At 39.5% G+C, this 16,712-nt stretch overlaps 1 protein-coding gene across 2 annotated transcripts in view; it reads left to right on the forward strand.

Moving 5' to 3' along the window:
- LOC110852667 (neuroligin-1) overlaps positions 1–16,712 on the forward strand; it is a 107,757-nt gene that overhangs the window by 3,253 nt on the left and 87,792 nt on the right. The gene's annotated exons all lie outside the window — the stretch shown is intronic.

The following is a 16,712-nucleotide window of genomic DNA, read 5'->3' on the forward strand; positions in this document are numbered from 1 at the left end:
GTGTGTTTTCCGATTTTGAGCAGAGTAGTGTCAATCTATTACAAATTTAAGAAATATGAAATTTGCGAAAGACACGATTTCCCAATGGGCACGTTTGGCTGAAATATTTTCATCCGAAGAGGAGAAAACAAGCAGTAAATTTTGAAACAGTAAAATTCATCAACTTTAAGGCGCATTTTCTCCTCATCGGATGCAAATATGACCATTGGGAGATCGTGGCTTGTGCAAATTTCATATTTCTTAAATTTGTAATTGATTGACATTAGTTTTCTCAAAAATCTGTGAGCATACGCTGGTTGACCTCCATTGTAAGTCAGTCTTACGTACGTCTCATTCCTGTTGTACTTATAAGTACAATGCCCACCATCATTCCACGTGAGTGAGGTAGCTAAATTTCAGCCAACCATCTATCCACCCACTCGTTAGACTTTGGCATTAATAAAGTCAGAAACAAAGTAGGAAAGAAAGAGAGCGTGGGATTATTTCACTTGTTTCTACGACGTAGAAAGAAATTAAGCCCTTTGTCAAATGATTTTAGATACCAAATGAAGTCGACAAAGAATTAACTCTAAACCGATTCATTCCCATTGTTTTGACTTAATTAAGGGAAACAATCCTATTAAATCATGCTCAAACGATGTCGGTTGGAAATTTCACTCAAACATGGGCCAAATTTCCAACCGTGGAAAATTGATACATAAAAAGTGGCAGGGGTGAACGTGATAAGCGAAGTTGTTGGAACCTATTTTGTTCGAACGTGTTGTATGTGACAGGAAAGGAAATGGATGTTTTGTAAAATGAAATCATTTAAGGATTGGTGAATTTTGACATATTTCCGTCCTCCCATGTGGACAACAAACAAACATGTCATGCATGTATATGTCACTGAGACAATTTCCCACTTTCACCCTCGAAACACAGTAAAGAACACGACCAGTGTTTCGGGTGGGAGTAACCACGTGCAAGAAATAGCGGGGAGAAAGTGGTTTCTTGCAGCTGAATATTTTGACCTGCAAGAAATGCATGGCGCGAGAAATGACTCCCCGTCGCTAAACTTCATACGGCGCGTGGCTGGATGACACACATTTCTTGCAATTCCTTGCAGTTTCGTGCACCTTGCATTTCTCGCAGCTTCTAGCTTTGCAGTGCAAAAAAATTATGTAGAAACTAGCGCAAAACGTAACACTGAACAATAGTTCATACGGCGCCTCTCTTGATGGCGCGTATTTTTGCACTTTTTCCCAATTTCTTACATCTCACATTTCTTGCATTTCTTTTTTTGCATTCAGTGCAAGAAATGTAGCAAAACCCGCGACCAACGAAACACTGAATTCGACTAGAACAACCCTGTACGTATGTTGAACTGATGACAACCAAATTTACACCCCGACATCATAATCCGGCCTGGTCGAACACGAACAGGCAACAGTTGCACCTTGTATGTAACATAAAGTTTTGCTTTTCTCGATTTTTTTGCTGTATCAAAATATGACATAATCTCCCTCGTGGGAAGGCGTCATGACGTGAATTTGTCCTCATTTTTCCCTCTGATCATTCACCAGGGGTAGGTTTCTTAAAACGTAAAGCAGACACAACTTCCTCATCCTCTGCTGCATTTAGAAAAAGATACTTTTGTTCAATGTGGGACTTTCTCTGCTGACGGATTTTGGTGCCTCATCTCATCGAAGGATTTAGTAATGTGGACGATGCAGGCAGGATTTCTTGTCTTCAGGAGTTGGGGAAGTAAAAAAAGTGACAAAGGAGGAAGAAGGAAGATCGATTCCTTCGTGGATAGCGGCGGTTCGACGTCGTGTTTGAGGAAGAGAAAGTCTTTCACTCCCACGAAAGAAAGAAGTCGTATCACATTTAGCGAAAGAGTTGAGCAGATCGCAGGCAGGCCTCTATTTGCTCCAGGATTACGTTTTATAGCCTCTAAATTGCTTTTTCCTTCCCTATGCAAATGAACATGGGTACGAATTAGTTGTTTAATTGCTTTAGCACAAAATGCGAGAAATCATGAATAATGATGCAGGAATGGAGGGAATGATTTGTTCCGGAAGTAGGAATTGTGTATTTTAGTCTTTTAAACAATATTTTGTTATGTAGGTTGTGGTTATTTGTCGAATAATTTTTAGTGGGTTAAATAACGTTGTGTTTCGGGTGCGAGTAACCACGTGCAAGGAACGGTAAGATGGTGGTTTCTTGCAGGTATTTTACAAGGGACACTCACGACCTGTCGTTTGAGTCCAGGGTACCCACTATGTTTTTTAGAATCTACTAGGACCCCAGATGAAGGATTCATTCATATTTCCGTGTAAAACTCATATTTGGCGCCATGGCGTGGCGCCATGGCGTGGCGCCAAATTCGCCAAATTTGATGGTTTTTCATTTTAAAACCGCCGTAACTTTTGAAATCCTGGACGGATTTTCAAAATTTTTGGCAAAAATCATGACAAGGAGTTCAACTTTCGTATTCTATGAAATTTTTTCCAAAATTATCGCTTTTAACTTTTCGCAAAATTTCGAAATTTCGGGTTCGTCGAAAAAATGCTAAAAATATCTCAAAAATTAAAATTTTTTTATTTTTATTTTTTTCTCTAAAATTTCGACTTTTCTGATCATTTTAAGCATAAAATTTTAAAAATCCGACATAAACTGCAAAAGTTATGGTGGTTTGAAATTGGTCGAAAATGCAAATTTTTAAGTTTGGCGCCACGCCATGGCGCCAAATATGAGTTTTACACGGAAATATGAATGGATCCTTCATCTGGGGTCCTAGTAGATTCTGAAAAACATAGTGGGTACCCTGGACTCAAACGACAGGTCGTGAGTGTCCCTTGTTAGACTGAAAGAAATGCAAGGCGATGTGCAGTGCAAAAAATATATTTCGCAAACCCGCAACAAACGAAACACTGGTTTTGACCTTATCTATGTCTAATTTTGTCCCACTTTCTGCATACTTTCACCTTTGCAAATCTCGTCGTATCTATAGCGAAACAATACATATATCTACACACGTACTTAATTGGCAAACAATGCAACCATTTACATTCACCCACCCATCCACCCACCCATCCACCCACCACCCATACTGACGTACATACATACATCCATGCATACATAGTTGGCTCTTCGCCGGCTTTCATTCTCCACTGCACTGGCTCCTCATGTATGGTCATTTTTCAAAAAAGTTTTTGAAGTTTTGACATCCCTTTTCCTTTCTTTCGTTCTCCTCTTTTTTTGGCTGGCTGGCTGGGTGGCGGTGCCAAGTCGAGAAAAGTAAACACTTCCATCGGACAACTTTACTTTTATACTTTTAATCTCTACTGCATGCACCCTTAATAAATATCGCAAACTTTCTCCTCTTTTACTTTAGTCAATCTCACATCAGTCAGTCATCAACCAGCACCACCGATCTTTGCACAATGATTTTAATTCCATTAAACTAAATTAATAAATCACGACGACAAGTCAAAAAGAGAAAGCGAAACTTTTGAATTTATTTATTTCTACAAATTCTACTCGGTGAAAGGTGTTGATACCTTAATGAATTTTCTTCTGAAAACTGTGTACACATTTATGACACTAAAAATCGCATTGTTCTCTTCATTTCGTGGAGAGAAAGCAGGCTGCGAAGGACGAACAGAACAGACACTGCCACTTTCACTTTGCTTTCACCCCGTTCAAAATAATCGATACTTTCACTGCTTCCATTGTGGCAGATTTCTGTTGTTGTTGCTACTTCTGCTGCTGCTGCTATTCTGCTGTTGTTGTGTCTCTGACTCTGTTGTGCTGTCTCTTTTCTTTATCCTTACTCAATGCATGGAACTATTCTATTCATTCAGAGCTCTGGCTCTGATTCATGCAGGTGAATTGGATTGGATTCATATTCCGAGTATCGTTTTGTGGTCTATTGTTGTTACACAAATTTCTCCCATTGCGAGTGAGCCAAAGTCTAATAACTAGGCTTAAAGTAAGGTCAGCCTTGTTGGCATTGTTTGCGCTAAAAGTGGAGGAAATGATCATTTGTCTAGATTCATTGTTTTCATTTGCTTCTTCTTTTGTGTCGGTGTTATTATTAGGGAGCTGTTCATTATATTAGCGTCGTGGTTATCCCCTCTCCATCCCGGTGAGAGAGGGAAGGAGTGATTGATGAGAGGAGAAAGTTTTGAAGAGTTCGTAGCCATAACAAGTATGAAGCAGTGTTTCGTGCCGGGCGGGTTTGCAAAATTTCTTGCAGGGTAAAGGAAGAAATGCAAGAAATGGGAGGTGTAAGAAAGTGAGAGAAAGTGTGAAAAATAAGGTAGATAACTTTCTTGCAGGTGGTTTACAACAAAAATCGGACAGAATTTTCGAAATTTTGGTTTTTACCAGCGTTTCATTTCTTGAAATGCAAAGCAGGAAATGCGAGGTGCAAGAAACTGTGAGAAAGTGCAAGACATCTAGCCAAGCGCGGTATGAAATATCGCGGCGGAACGTAGTTTCTAGCGCCTTGCAGTTTAAAATACCCGCAAGAACCCGCTTTCTTACTATTATTTATTGCACGTGGTTTGGTTACTCCCACCCGAAACACTGGCATCTATCTATTCATACTTAAAGATGGAACGGAGCTTGGTTTCGTGTAATTTATTTCCAAATATGAAACCCAGTTAACATTTAACAAGATGAATCTAGATCAAACAAAGATTTGACAAATCTTGACAATTTGTAGGCATTAAATTGTATAACTTTTCCTTTCAATTCCATTACGAAACTAAAAATCGTGCCAGGCTGAAAGGAAATTTTGTTAACGAAAAACAATTTAAGTTAAGAATCTCCTTAGTCGAGAAAATATCTCTTCTTTTTATGCATATTATTTTTTAAAAAGGATAAAAAAGAACAAAACTGCTCATTTCGCATTGCATGGCATACAGTCACCAATTCCGTCCTTTGAAGTAAAACCTCTCATACCTGAATCCCCCCTTTTCTGAATTCTTTTATGTAAATCAAAAGAAATGGATCTCATCTTCTCTTCTTGACGTAACATTAGGAAAACAAAGCAAAAACTTCACCGAGAGAGTTCATTAAGTAGAATTAGAACCCATGCAGACTGCATAATAGGAGAAGAAGAAGATTCGAAAAATATGGAAAATTTGCCTCGAGCAGATTTACTCGAGGAGAGAGAATAATCAAGTCTCGCGAATCAAGTCGGGGAGAAAGTAAGCAAGCAAAATGTGGATAAAAAATCTATTCAGGTAGGTTCTTGGGTTAGCAATTTGGGTTTTTTTCTGCTGGAAAAGGTAGATAAGTGAGTTCCCCCCGTTGCAAAATCTCTCCACGAGATATTACCAAAATGATGATGATCATGACGATCGCGATCATGATGATGATGATTATCCGAGTGGAATTATTATCTATGCGAATTTATCTAAGGTTTTGGTTAAGAAGGAGAGAATTAAATGACCCACTGCCACAAATATTTAGAGACGATTTGGTATGCAGGCTGAATTTAAAATTTGGATGTAATTTGGACGTCATGTGGGATTTAATGGGTAATTTTTATTAGCTAATCTACCTCGAGATTAAGATAAAAAAAGTTGTATTGTTGTTCTAATGCTTCTTTATTAAGTATGAGGTCTCCCAGCGTATGCTCTCATATTTTGAGCAAATTAGTATCAATTGATAACAAATTTAATTAGTAAGAAATTGGCAAATGATACGATCTTCCAACGGTCACGTTGGAAGAGATATTTGCATCCGAAGAGGAGAAAACGCGCCTGAAAGTTAACCAATTTTACACTTTACAAATTTACTACGCGTTGTCTAAGACAACTTGTCTCCTCGTCACATGCAAATATCACTGCCAAATCTGCAGATTAGCAAATCGCGTCTTTTGCAAATTTCATATTAATCAAATTTGAGATTGACTTCCACTAATTTGCTCAAAATCTGTGACCATACACTGGGCGACCTCCATTCTAACTACCTACCAAATAGACTCATCATTTAGCAATTTCCGTCCCATCCCCTCCATCAAAGATTGCACGGACCAAATAAGTTTAGTACTTCGTAACTGGCCGTCTCTACTCTATCCAATATCTACTCCAGTCCAGAGTACGTATCATTATTGATCTCAAGTAGTTTAGCTGCCCCACGTCGTCCTACCACTTGGCCAAGATAAAAAAAGAAGAAAAAGAGGAATAAGATGGCCAATGATTTACAGATGACGACTTCGTGATAGGAGAACGTGGACATCACAGAGCGATACAAATACACCCTGTAGCGACAGATTGGACACTTCACCCATGGGACCTCAACCAACCAATAAAACACAAAGATTTCCTCTCTTTCTCTCTGTCCAGCAAAGTCGGTACGTTTTTCCTCCTCTCACTGAGACTTTCTCCTTCTGAGGAGAACAACCTGCTAAACAGATCTCGCGAGGAGAAAGCAGCGTGTCTCGCTCGTATGTAGTGAAAGGTTGAAAGTCAACTCAACGGGAGGAAAAGGATGGAAGCTCTACCCGGTCCAAAATCAATAAAAAGTCTCAAAGGTTTACTTTCCATTGTTTTTTTCTGTCCACTGCACTCAAAACCTTAAATAAGCCACATTTTCTCCTTCACTCACTCACTCACTCACCGCTAAACTAAGGAGGAGGAGATATATGTACCAAAGGGGATGATATAGTTATTATGCTATCGCTTGGTATGTATACCCTTAGAAAATAAGAGGAGATCCTTCGCAGAAAAAAAGGTTCAAAGTGTGTTTCTCATATTTTTCTACGTCTGCTGACTCCCCTCGGACATTGTTGAAGTTCATTCCTTATTTTTTCTTCGAGGAGAGGAAATTATTAGTATAGGGGGGAAACCGTATTAAGGAAAGACTTTGTCCGTCTGTCTGTCCGCACGTGTGTCCGTCAACAGGATAACGGGAGAACGGATTGAGATAATCGAGATCGGTTTGTGGAATCAGACATATGACCCCCAGGGGGAGGATTTTATCTTCTGGGGTCAATCGGACCCTCCCCCTCGAGGTCAGGGGGTGAGGTCGCCTCATTTTTGGGAGAATTGCCTGTTTCACCCTATTGCTACACTTCGTTTGTATAGATCGGTTTATTTTTTCCCGAGCTGCGAGACGAATTAAGGTGTTTCTTTCACCACTTGATAAAGATGCAAGCGTTGTCGTGACGTGATGGAGGATTTTTCTTTAGAAAACGGGACACGTCAAGATTTCAAAATTTATTTGCCACGACATCACTTAATGCATTTGGAGGACATGCAAAGGTACATGGAACACGTGCTGACACCGAGTGACACAACCAACCCACCCACGACGACTACATCCTCGCATTGTTTGTATTATATTTTTATTTTAGCTGACACGACACAAATCTGGGTTACCAAACTTACCTTGCCTGCCCTAGTATTTTTAGCAAGTGTTGTTGTTGGGAAATAAATTGCGGAAAGATTTCTTGAGCCTTTTCTCAGAGTTTTGCTTCGTTTCTTCTTTGTCCAAGAGAGAGAAAGAGAGCAGTGTTTCGGGTGAACGTAACCACGTGCAAGAAATAACGGGGAGAAAGTGGATTTTTGTGGGTATTTTGACCTGCAAGAAATTACGTCCCGCCGATATATTTCATAGAGCGCATGGCTAAATGACACATTTTCTTGCAGTTTCTTGCACCCCGCATTTCTTGCATTTCTTGATTTGCAGTGCAAAAAATTTGGCAAACCCGTATGAATCGAAACACTGAGAGAGAGAGAAACAGAGTTCGATACGCTATGCATTTCCCTTCTTTTTCTTCAGCCGGACGACTCGCGGATTCTCTTGATATGGAATCTGCGATGATAGTCTTGACAGGAAAATGACAGTGCAGGAAAGGAATCATGTCACAATGGAAGTATTGAAATGGAGTGGACTGGACGTCCACGTCGACTCAATGTGTATGCTGATGTCAGCGCAAAAACATTCTATTATATTAGCCAGTAATTTTTGTATAATAGCAGTGTCGTTCCTTGCACAGGGAATAATTTAACCTTAACATGTGACTCATCGTCGCATTTCTCTGCTCTGGAAATTTATTGCAAAATTCTGAACGTCAAATTTGTTGAGAAGGTTTTTGTCAATTTTCTAAAAATATACACTCCAGAATTTTGATACATTTTGAAGGAAGAGCTCTCAACTTTAGGATGCCATCAAAAAATTGGAAATCTTCAAAACTGGCTTGAAAAACTCGACGATCTGTACATTTTCTAAATTATTAATCAACTCATTAACTACAAATTTGTCGTCCAGAATTTTAAAATAAATTCTCAAAGCTGAGAAATGATTAAAAATGTACTGATTTTGGCGATGCGTCATCCGAGTTAATAATCCGCATGTCAAGTAATATTTCGTTCATTCCAGGTATGTAATTAAAAGATCAATTCTTAGAAAATCCAGAAATAGACAGTAGCAAAAATCGAAATGCGTCACATTACATATTTCCGACTAAAAACCAGGAACTTTTCCTATTTCAAACTACATACATAGGTAAAAGTCTGAAACCTATTTCTTGAAATACACCTCAAACGTCACCATAATAAACATAATGCTGCAAAATATCCAACTTTTTTAGAGAAAGCACCTTTCCTTAAAAACATATTTCCTTTTTCTCCATATGAAAATTCAATATTGACAAGTCTCTCAAACCTAAAAATTTACATGGGCTGACTGACAAAGATGAATTGCTTTCCAGAATAAACAAGCAACCTGCTTGCCTTGCCTGCACACATACTTTTCCATCTCGCTCACTCATATCCATCCCGTATCCTCGCGGGAATTGGGGAGATGGATGTATGAATTTTTGAAAACTCTTCAATTCAAATTAACTCCCGGAAAAGGGATTGACGTTTGACAATCTCCTCATCAAAATCAAATTTACTTAGTTGTTTGAGAGATGAAAAGTTTTATGATGTTATGTGTACTAGTTTTGAGATGTGTATGTATGTACGTATGAGTACGTAAAAAGATATGTGAGGGCAGTGTTTCGGGTGAAAGTAGTTTCTTGCAGGTATTTTGACCTGAAAGAAATGCATGGCGGGAGAAACTACGACCAGACGCTTTAAATAGTTCATACATGGTTAGATGACACATATTTCTTGCACTTTCTTTCAGTTTCTTGTAGTTTCGTGCACTTTCTTGCATGTTTAGGTTCAAGAAGTAACCAGTCGCAACAAATAGCTGGAAGAAAGTGGTATTTGGACCTGCAAGAAATGCGTGGTGCAAGAAACTACGCCCCGTCGCTGTACTTCATACCGCGCGTGGCTAGATGGCACACATTTCTTGCACTTTCTCCCAGTTTCTTGCACCCCCCATTTCTTGCGTTTCATCCCTTGCCCTGCAAGAAATGTAGTAAACCCCCAAGAAGCCTAACACTGGTAAAAAGCTCCATGAAAAAAAACGAACTTTTTACAGTAATCGATTTATAGTTGAGAAATCTACTAGTGAGAGTGAGTGAGTGAGTGAGAGAGAAAGTATCATCTTTTTTCTTCCTCCCAAGAAACGGTCAAAGTGCAAAGTTTACATTTTCCACGCAATAAACGCTTCCCTTCGTTGCAGTAAAATAAATCTGCAACTAATCAGGCGAGCCATCAGGTCGGAATTGGATTCCTTTTCTCGTGGTGAAAGTAGAAAATGAAGAGTACCAACCAACCACCCAGGTCGGTCGGGAGAACTGTCTTGTCTTTCAACCAGCCAAGGTTTCAAACCACCCGTTTTAAGTTTTAAGGTAACTGCCAGACCAGTGGCTGCGGAAGGTGTGGGGACTTTAACATTGCAGGATAGGGGAGGGCGGGGTTTATATAACATGGGCAGATGATATGGATATCAAATAACCTGGAGGACATTGTCCCTCTGATTCCGCGGCCACTGGCTGCCACGCCACATACAAACCAGTACCATTTCGTTTAGCCTCTGCCTCTCTCGTAGCGGTTGGTACTTTCTTCCCCAATGTTGATTACTCCCTCAAGTGCAATGCAGCATTTTCTGTCAACGCCATCCGAAAACCAACCACCTCCGAGTTTAGATTACATTACAAGACGGCAAACAAAACCACCCACCCTCTTTATTTCACTTTATTTCCACATTTATTTTCCTGTGGTTGTGCCCAAAATAATGGGGGACGAGTACATACGTACCTAAATCCGCCATGTGGTCTGGTCGAGTGAATGAGTTAGTACATACTCGTCCCTGTCAGCCTTTTCGTTTTGCCTGACTGAGATCCTTCCAACCCGGCTTAAAAATCCGGACGGAGAAAGTTGCCGGAGAAAGCGTAATAGTTCAAATGTGGTGGTGGTGCAAGTCCGTCCGAAATTGTGACCAGCCAGCTTGAAAAAGAACACCGCAACTGACACGAGGACAAGAGATGAGTCTTTTGGAGAAAGTTTAACCTTCATTTTCACGGGTAGACTTTTTCTACCCGGGATCTGGCACAAATTACTGGGGAAACTTTTTTGCAAATGGGTTTTCTACCTGGGTGAATTTTGTAATTGAATGCATAACAGTGGTATTTACAAAATTTGTGGATCGACCGACCCACTGATCCCCCTCCGTTTTCCCGGAGTATGCTTCTTCTTTTCTCTGCGGTTTGTGGGGCAGAAGTGAAGTGAAAGTTGTGCATTATACATTTACACGGGTAGCAGTGGAGTCTTGGGTCACAGGAAAATTGGTAGCAGAGCAGCTCGTTAACTAGCCTTTGACGAGCTCGTTCCTTCGTCTTCTTCTTCTTCTTCTTTTACTTTCACCAAGAAAACCGAGCTAGCTGGACCCTGTTTACTCTGGGGTTGTGGTTTTCCCTGAAAATAACCTCGAGTTCATTCTCCACTTTCTTGTAGTACCTACTTTCACCCTTTTCTGAACGTATTTCTTGTAAAACGTGAAATGAAATGAAACAAATGCTGGGAAAAAAACTGCTCGAGTTATTACCACGTGGAGGTGGGAGCAAGAGTATTTTGTGTAACAATAAAAGTCGGGAAGGTGGAGGTGGTGGGTTAGCTTGTTAAAGTACACTCTAAGAAATTTTACCAATGGATTATTACCGATCGGAGGGTATATGTGACTTTACCGGATGATGATGATACATCACCGCTCGCTTACAGCCAACGTAATTATCGCGTTAGACCACCAACCACTAGCTCGGTGACAGCCTATCACCAAGTGGAAACATACTACGGCCGAAATGTTACACTGTTAAAAATCTGGTAGAGTCGGATACATACTCCGTACTGGTGTTGATTTGGTATTAACTTCCTACCACATTGGTAGTAGTTTGTTTCCGAGTGGTAAATTTTTCATTATCACAACATTGCTAAACGGTTCTGCCCGTTATTACCGTGCCGGTAGAGTTATGTATGTACTCTGGTACTGATTTAATGCCAGTTTCCAAAGAGTGTAAAAATTAACTATTAGTCACGTTTGTCACCGGATTTTTAAGAGTGTGCGTAAGGTGCGAGGTTACTATACGATGTGCTGATAAGAAAGTAGTAAAGAAAAGAGAAAAGTCAGCCAACATGTTTTATTGGTGTTTGACACTTGACAAATCCAATTACAAGAGTTTGACCAGTATCCACTCTCCTCCTGACGAGGAAAATGTTTGGGCAGTGGATGTAGCACCGTCTTATCATCACGATAATGAGGCGGCTTTAATTTATGAGCGGTTGTAAAAGTGTAAGTGAAAAGAAAAGAGGTAAAAGGTAGGAAATGGGCGGGAAGAAATTTGGCTGGTTGTAGTACACGTAGTAATTTCGTGCTATCCAATCCAGCCCCACGCAAAAATTAGAAAATATTCTCATCCGTTACTATTCGTCAGTGGAACACTTTTAGGAATCCAGTATTAAAATAATACAAAAGTGGTATTTACCAAAGTGGTAATAACTTGTAGCAATAGCTCGATATTAAAATTTTACCATGTAGATATCAAATTCTTACGGAAAATGCTAATAATTTTTATGCCAAGCGGTAAAAATTTTAATACGGAGAAATCAACACCCGCATGACCATACCAGATTTCTAACAGTGTCCATATTTAATTTTGAGGCATCATAAATATTTAATTTGTTAGATTATGCAATTAAATATAAAGATTTGCAAAACTTAGCTCAGTTTACGAATGCGACTACTAAGCTTCAATAAGAAAATATTTAATGTCTAATTTAAAATCCAGCCTTTAAAAGAATCCGAAACACCACAAATCTAGAAATTGAATTTTCCCATATTCAGATATTAACCTTTACCAAATCGTCGCTAAAGTCACTCAAATTGCACAAAATCTCCCAAACCTAATAAAAATTCGCATTTATTTAGCACAAACCAATTTGCATATGATTTACGAGTTGAAATCCCATTACATTTTTATCATGTATATTCCTTCACATTAAACGCATACATTTTCTTCCCCACTTTCTCCTCGGTGAATAATATTATGTGGTTTGATTGTGCTCGAGTGAAGAAAAAAAAGTAAACTCGCAACGCAACACATCCATTTCCCCATTGTTGACGGTACATACTGCGTGCATTACTATGAGGGAACAAATCTTGCGTGGACACAGTGGCCGCGGACAGAGGGGCAATGTCCCCACGGTTATTCGGTGACCCCATCATCTGCCAATGATCATACCTGTTCATTTTCATTCATTTGATTTATTATAATAGTGAATGATAATGAATGAAAATGACTGAAGGATTCCGTCTTTTCAGACAAATGAGTAAATGAAAGGATTCTTCACTCGTTTCATTTTTCATCCTATGCTTTATACATGGGGCGAAGTAAGAAATGAAGTCTGATGAAGTGAAATGAAATGAGTTTTAAAGAAATTGACTGAATGTGATTGAAGATCTTTGGTTTCAGAAATCGAGATGACTGACTTTTGAATGAATACTGAACTTTTTGAAAAGGTATGCCCGTGAACCCCTCGCTCCCACATCCTGCAATGTTATAATTTGTATTTTAATATTATACCTTTTTTGTATATATTATTTCTTATGAAGAAAAGGGTCTAAATAGTTATAAAATGCAAAAGTTAATGCCCCCAAAGCTTCCGCGGCCACTGCGTGGAGATAGGTACACACATACGTAAAAATATATTATTCATTGTGTCCTCCTCCGAATCGAAAATCGGAGCGTCCACGGAACAACTTTCCCTCTCAAGTCCTACATATGCACATATCTTTCCTCTCAATTGCTTACGCGACACGTTGGCAAAAGTTAAAAACGTTATGCAACATTTTATAAAAGTTTTATCTGAAATTACGTCATTTCGTGGTAGCGTACCCATTAGACTGGACATGTTTCAGATACCGGGTTCGGATTTAGAATCAGTTTTTACTTTACTTTTTTGGCCCTGGAATGATCATGAAGTTCTTTCTGTGTTTGCTTGTGCTTGTGCTTGCTTATCTCTTGGCAAAGAATCAATCCATTCGGTGGGAGAGAAATCGGGAAATTTTCCATCTCTCCACTCCCACAATTTATTCGGCATTCGATTCTATTCCCTCTCTTCCTCCGTGTGTGTGTACCAATGGCAGTGGCAGTGGCAGTGGTTTGAGTCAAGTCAGGAGTGAAATCGGCAGGATTTGGATTGTTGCTTGGAGTGGCCGCGGAAGCGTGGGGACATGAGGACAATGTGGGCGCGGGAATTTTACCGTGCAAAGCATTTGTCCCCACGGTTGCGTCGTAGGACTGAAGTAACCAACCATAATTTTAAAATGATATGGTAAATTGCCATTGGTAATGCAGTAAAAATATTGTCTTTTCAATCTAATTATAAGATTGTTGGTAAAAATAGAGACACAAGTCCTAAATTTTTCTAATGACAAGCAATTTTTGTACCATGTAAACAAACTCTGCCAGATAACCTCTCGGATTTTTTTGTCTCTATTTTTTAAAAGCGAACAATAGCGTCATTAAAATATGCAATTCATTTTGTACCAATCGACAAAATTTTGATTCTCCTATTTTTAAAATCTTCATGGGAATTATGTTTTTATTTAAACACCGGATTTTTGTCGAAAAAAAATTCTTGAGCTTGAAAACAGGTACGGAAAATTTTGGTGAGCACCGTAGACGCCCGTCGCTTATATATTTAACACGTCCCCACGATCCAAGGCACCTTCCGCGGCTACTGCTTGCTTGAGCTCGTTGGACGCGATGCCAATTCCATTTTATTTTATTTTATTTTGCATTCCTGCTTTCTCCAACTTTTACTCACCAGCACCACCACCACCATCACCACTTGGTTTGGCCTTATGCGACAAATACTTGTCCCACACAGCACTTGCTCTCCTCTCAGCATTGCACAACAGGCTGAAGAAAATATTTGTATTTGTATGTATGCCAGCCCGGCCTTATTTATGCGCAGGTCTTACACACAAAGAAGTAAGTGCAAGTATCAGTCAGTAGAAGAAGAAGAAAAAAGGACGATGGAAAGCAATTCGCAAATGTCACTTGGAAAACGGGGGAGATTTGTTGATTTGATAAAAGCAAGGCAAGAATATGAGGAGGAGAAAGTTCCACAAGATGAAATAGGATGAAGAAATTTGGTGTGTGTGTGGTTCTGAGATATTTTTTATCTCGTATAAATATTCGCACAAATGTGTAAATTGCAAAAAAATATATGTAACCACATATTTTGCAAGTTCGTGTTAAAAACCATGAAAGATTATATTTGCATTTTGAACCCTTTAACACTTTTAGCTTTTAGTTAAAATTGAGTTCAAAACCAAACTGTAAACTAATCGGTTGTAAAAAAGAACCGGCAAATTCAAACTTTTTGACTTATTAGTTTCCCAAACTTTTGCGCTTATACATACGTTCAACACAACCATTTTATTTAGTTTTGTTTGTCTTACTTTCCGCAATATTTGCTCCTTGACTGAACGATGAGGATGCCGGGATGTACAGAATAATCCATGTGGTGTGTTTCATTTCTGCATGTTTATTGCTAAACTTCCTCTTCGTATGTACTTTAGAAGAGCTGGTGGTGGCGGTGGAATGGTGGGCAGCGTATGTACGGAGAAAGTTTTCGGTTCGCTAACAACCCAAAGTACAAAACAAAATATTTGTTTTCAAAATGATGCATGGCAAGAGAGAGAGTGTGCATACAACAATAAAATAAAGTCTAAAAATCCTGTGATAAAATGATAAGAACGTTTTCGTCATAACTTTTTGCGTTTCCATGTTCTTTATGTAATGTATGACATCATCTCAGAATTGTGGCCTCCCAGCGTATGCTCTCCGATTTTTGCGAAACTAGTGTTAGTCGATCACAAATTTAATTACTATAAAATTTGCAATAGACACGATCTCCCAACGAGTACGTTTGACAGAGATATTTCCATCCGAAGAGGAGAAAATGTGCAATAAATTTTGAAATCGTAAAAATTTGCGAACTTTAAAGAACATCTTCTTCTCTTATCTCTACCAAACTTACCCTCTAAAGGGTAAGTAAGTACAGGATCTCCCAAAGTTGGGGGATCCTGTCTTTTGCAAATTTCATATCAATTAAATTTGCACTCGATTAACACCAGTTTCTCCAAAATCTGTGCACATACGCTGCAAGACTTCTATTCTCAGTTTAAAATTAGTCATGAAAAACTATGCATCCCTCCTTTTAAGTCGTCCTTCTAAATAAACGAGGAAAAGTGGGAGGCGGAGACAAGGCCTCATAAGTAAATTGGATCTGTAATAAAATCTCATAAAATTGTTCGAGTTATGGATCTTTCCCCGTAATCTCTGGACCTTTAGAGAGAAAGCAAGACTGCTCTGCTCTGCATCTCCCCAGAGCGAGCACTACGATAGCCACACAAATGGTTTCTGTGATTCACATTCAGCCAAGCATTAATGGAAGTTGGGGCTCATTTCGTATATCATTTTCTTGTAATTTGGCTTGGCGAATCTGATAAGTGGGGTCGTAATACTCGACACACTTTTCCCGACGGCAGGGCGACACCCGGTCGGGATACGGCCCTCCACCACTTTCTGGTCTAGATTGCCTACTTTCTACGCCTGTTTTCGGTCTGTAAACTTGGGCTTTCTTCGCTCCTACGACACGAGTGTGCAGAGTGCAGATCACAATTTAGGTGAAGTGTCACCGCCAAGCTGAGCCCAAACATGGTTATACCGAAACGGTTGTCAGGTCTCTGCTACCACCAGTGGCCGCGGAAAATAGGGGACGATGTCCCCACGGTTATTCGGTGTCCGCATCATCTGCCCATGTTATATAAACCCATATCTATCCCTATCCTACAATGTTAAATTTAATCTCCCCCAATGTCCCTACGGCTTCCGCGGCCACTGTCTCTACTACAGCCTGCCTGCCTCGGGTGTACTTTGCTACTCGACTTGTTCTTTGCTTCTACCTCCATTCTCCATCCGGTGGGTGGTTGGTTGGATTTGGTTTCGTTGGATATTGGAGAATAGAGTGCGTCATGGTTTAAATAATCCACTTTTATCTCTGCTCTTTGCGTGCGGAATGATTCACTTTTTTTTACCCTTTACTTACATACATTTATTTACATGGATATTGGATACGTAAGCAAAGTGAGAAAGTACTTTGCGACGTGACCGGTGTTGCAGCAACAATTCATGAGTTAACGATGGATAGATATGTAGAGCAGGTTGCAATTATTATTGGTTTTTTTGAGTCAAGTCAGCCCGCTGCTTTTTGCACATTAGAGAAAATGCAAATTTGCAAAAAAAGAGGAGG

This window comes from Folsomia candida, unplaced genomic scaffold, assembly GCF_002217175.1.
Source record: "Folsomia candida strain VU population unplaced genomic scaffold, ASM221717v1 Fcan01_Sc007, whole genome shotgun sequence".
In the NCBI taxonomy this organism is placed as follows: Eukaryota; Metazoa; Arthropoda; class Collembola; order Entomobryomorpha; family Isotomidae; genus Folsomia; species Folsomia candida.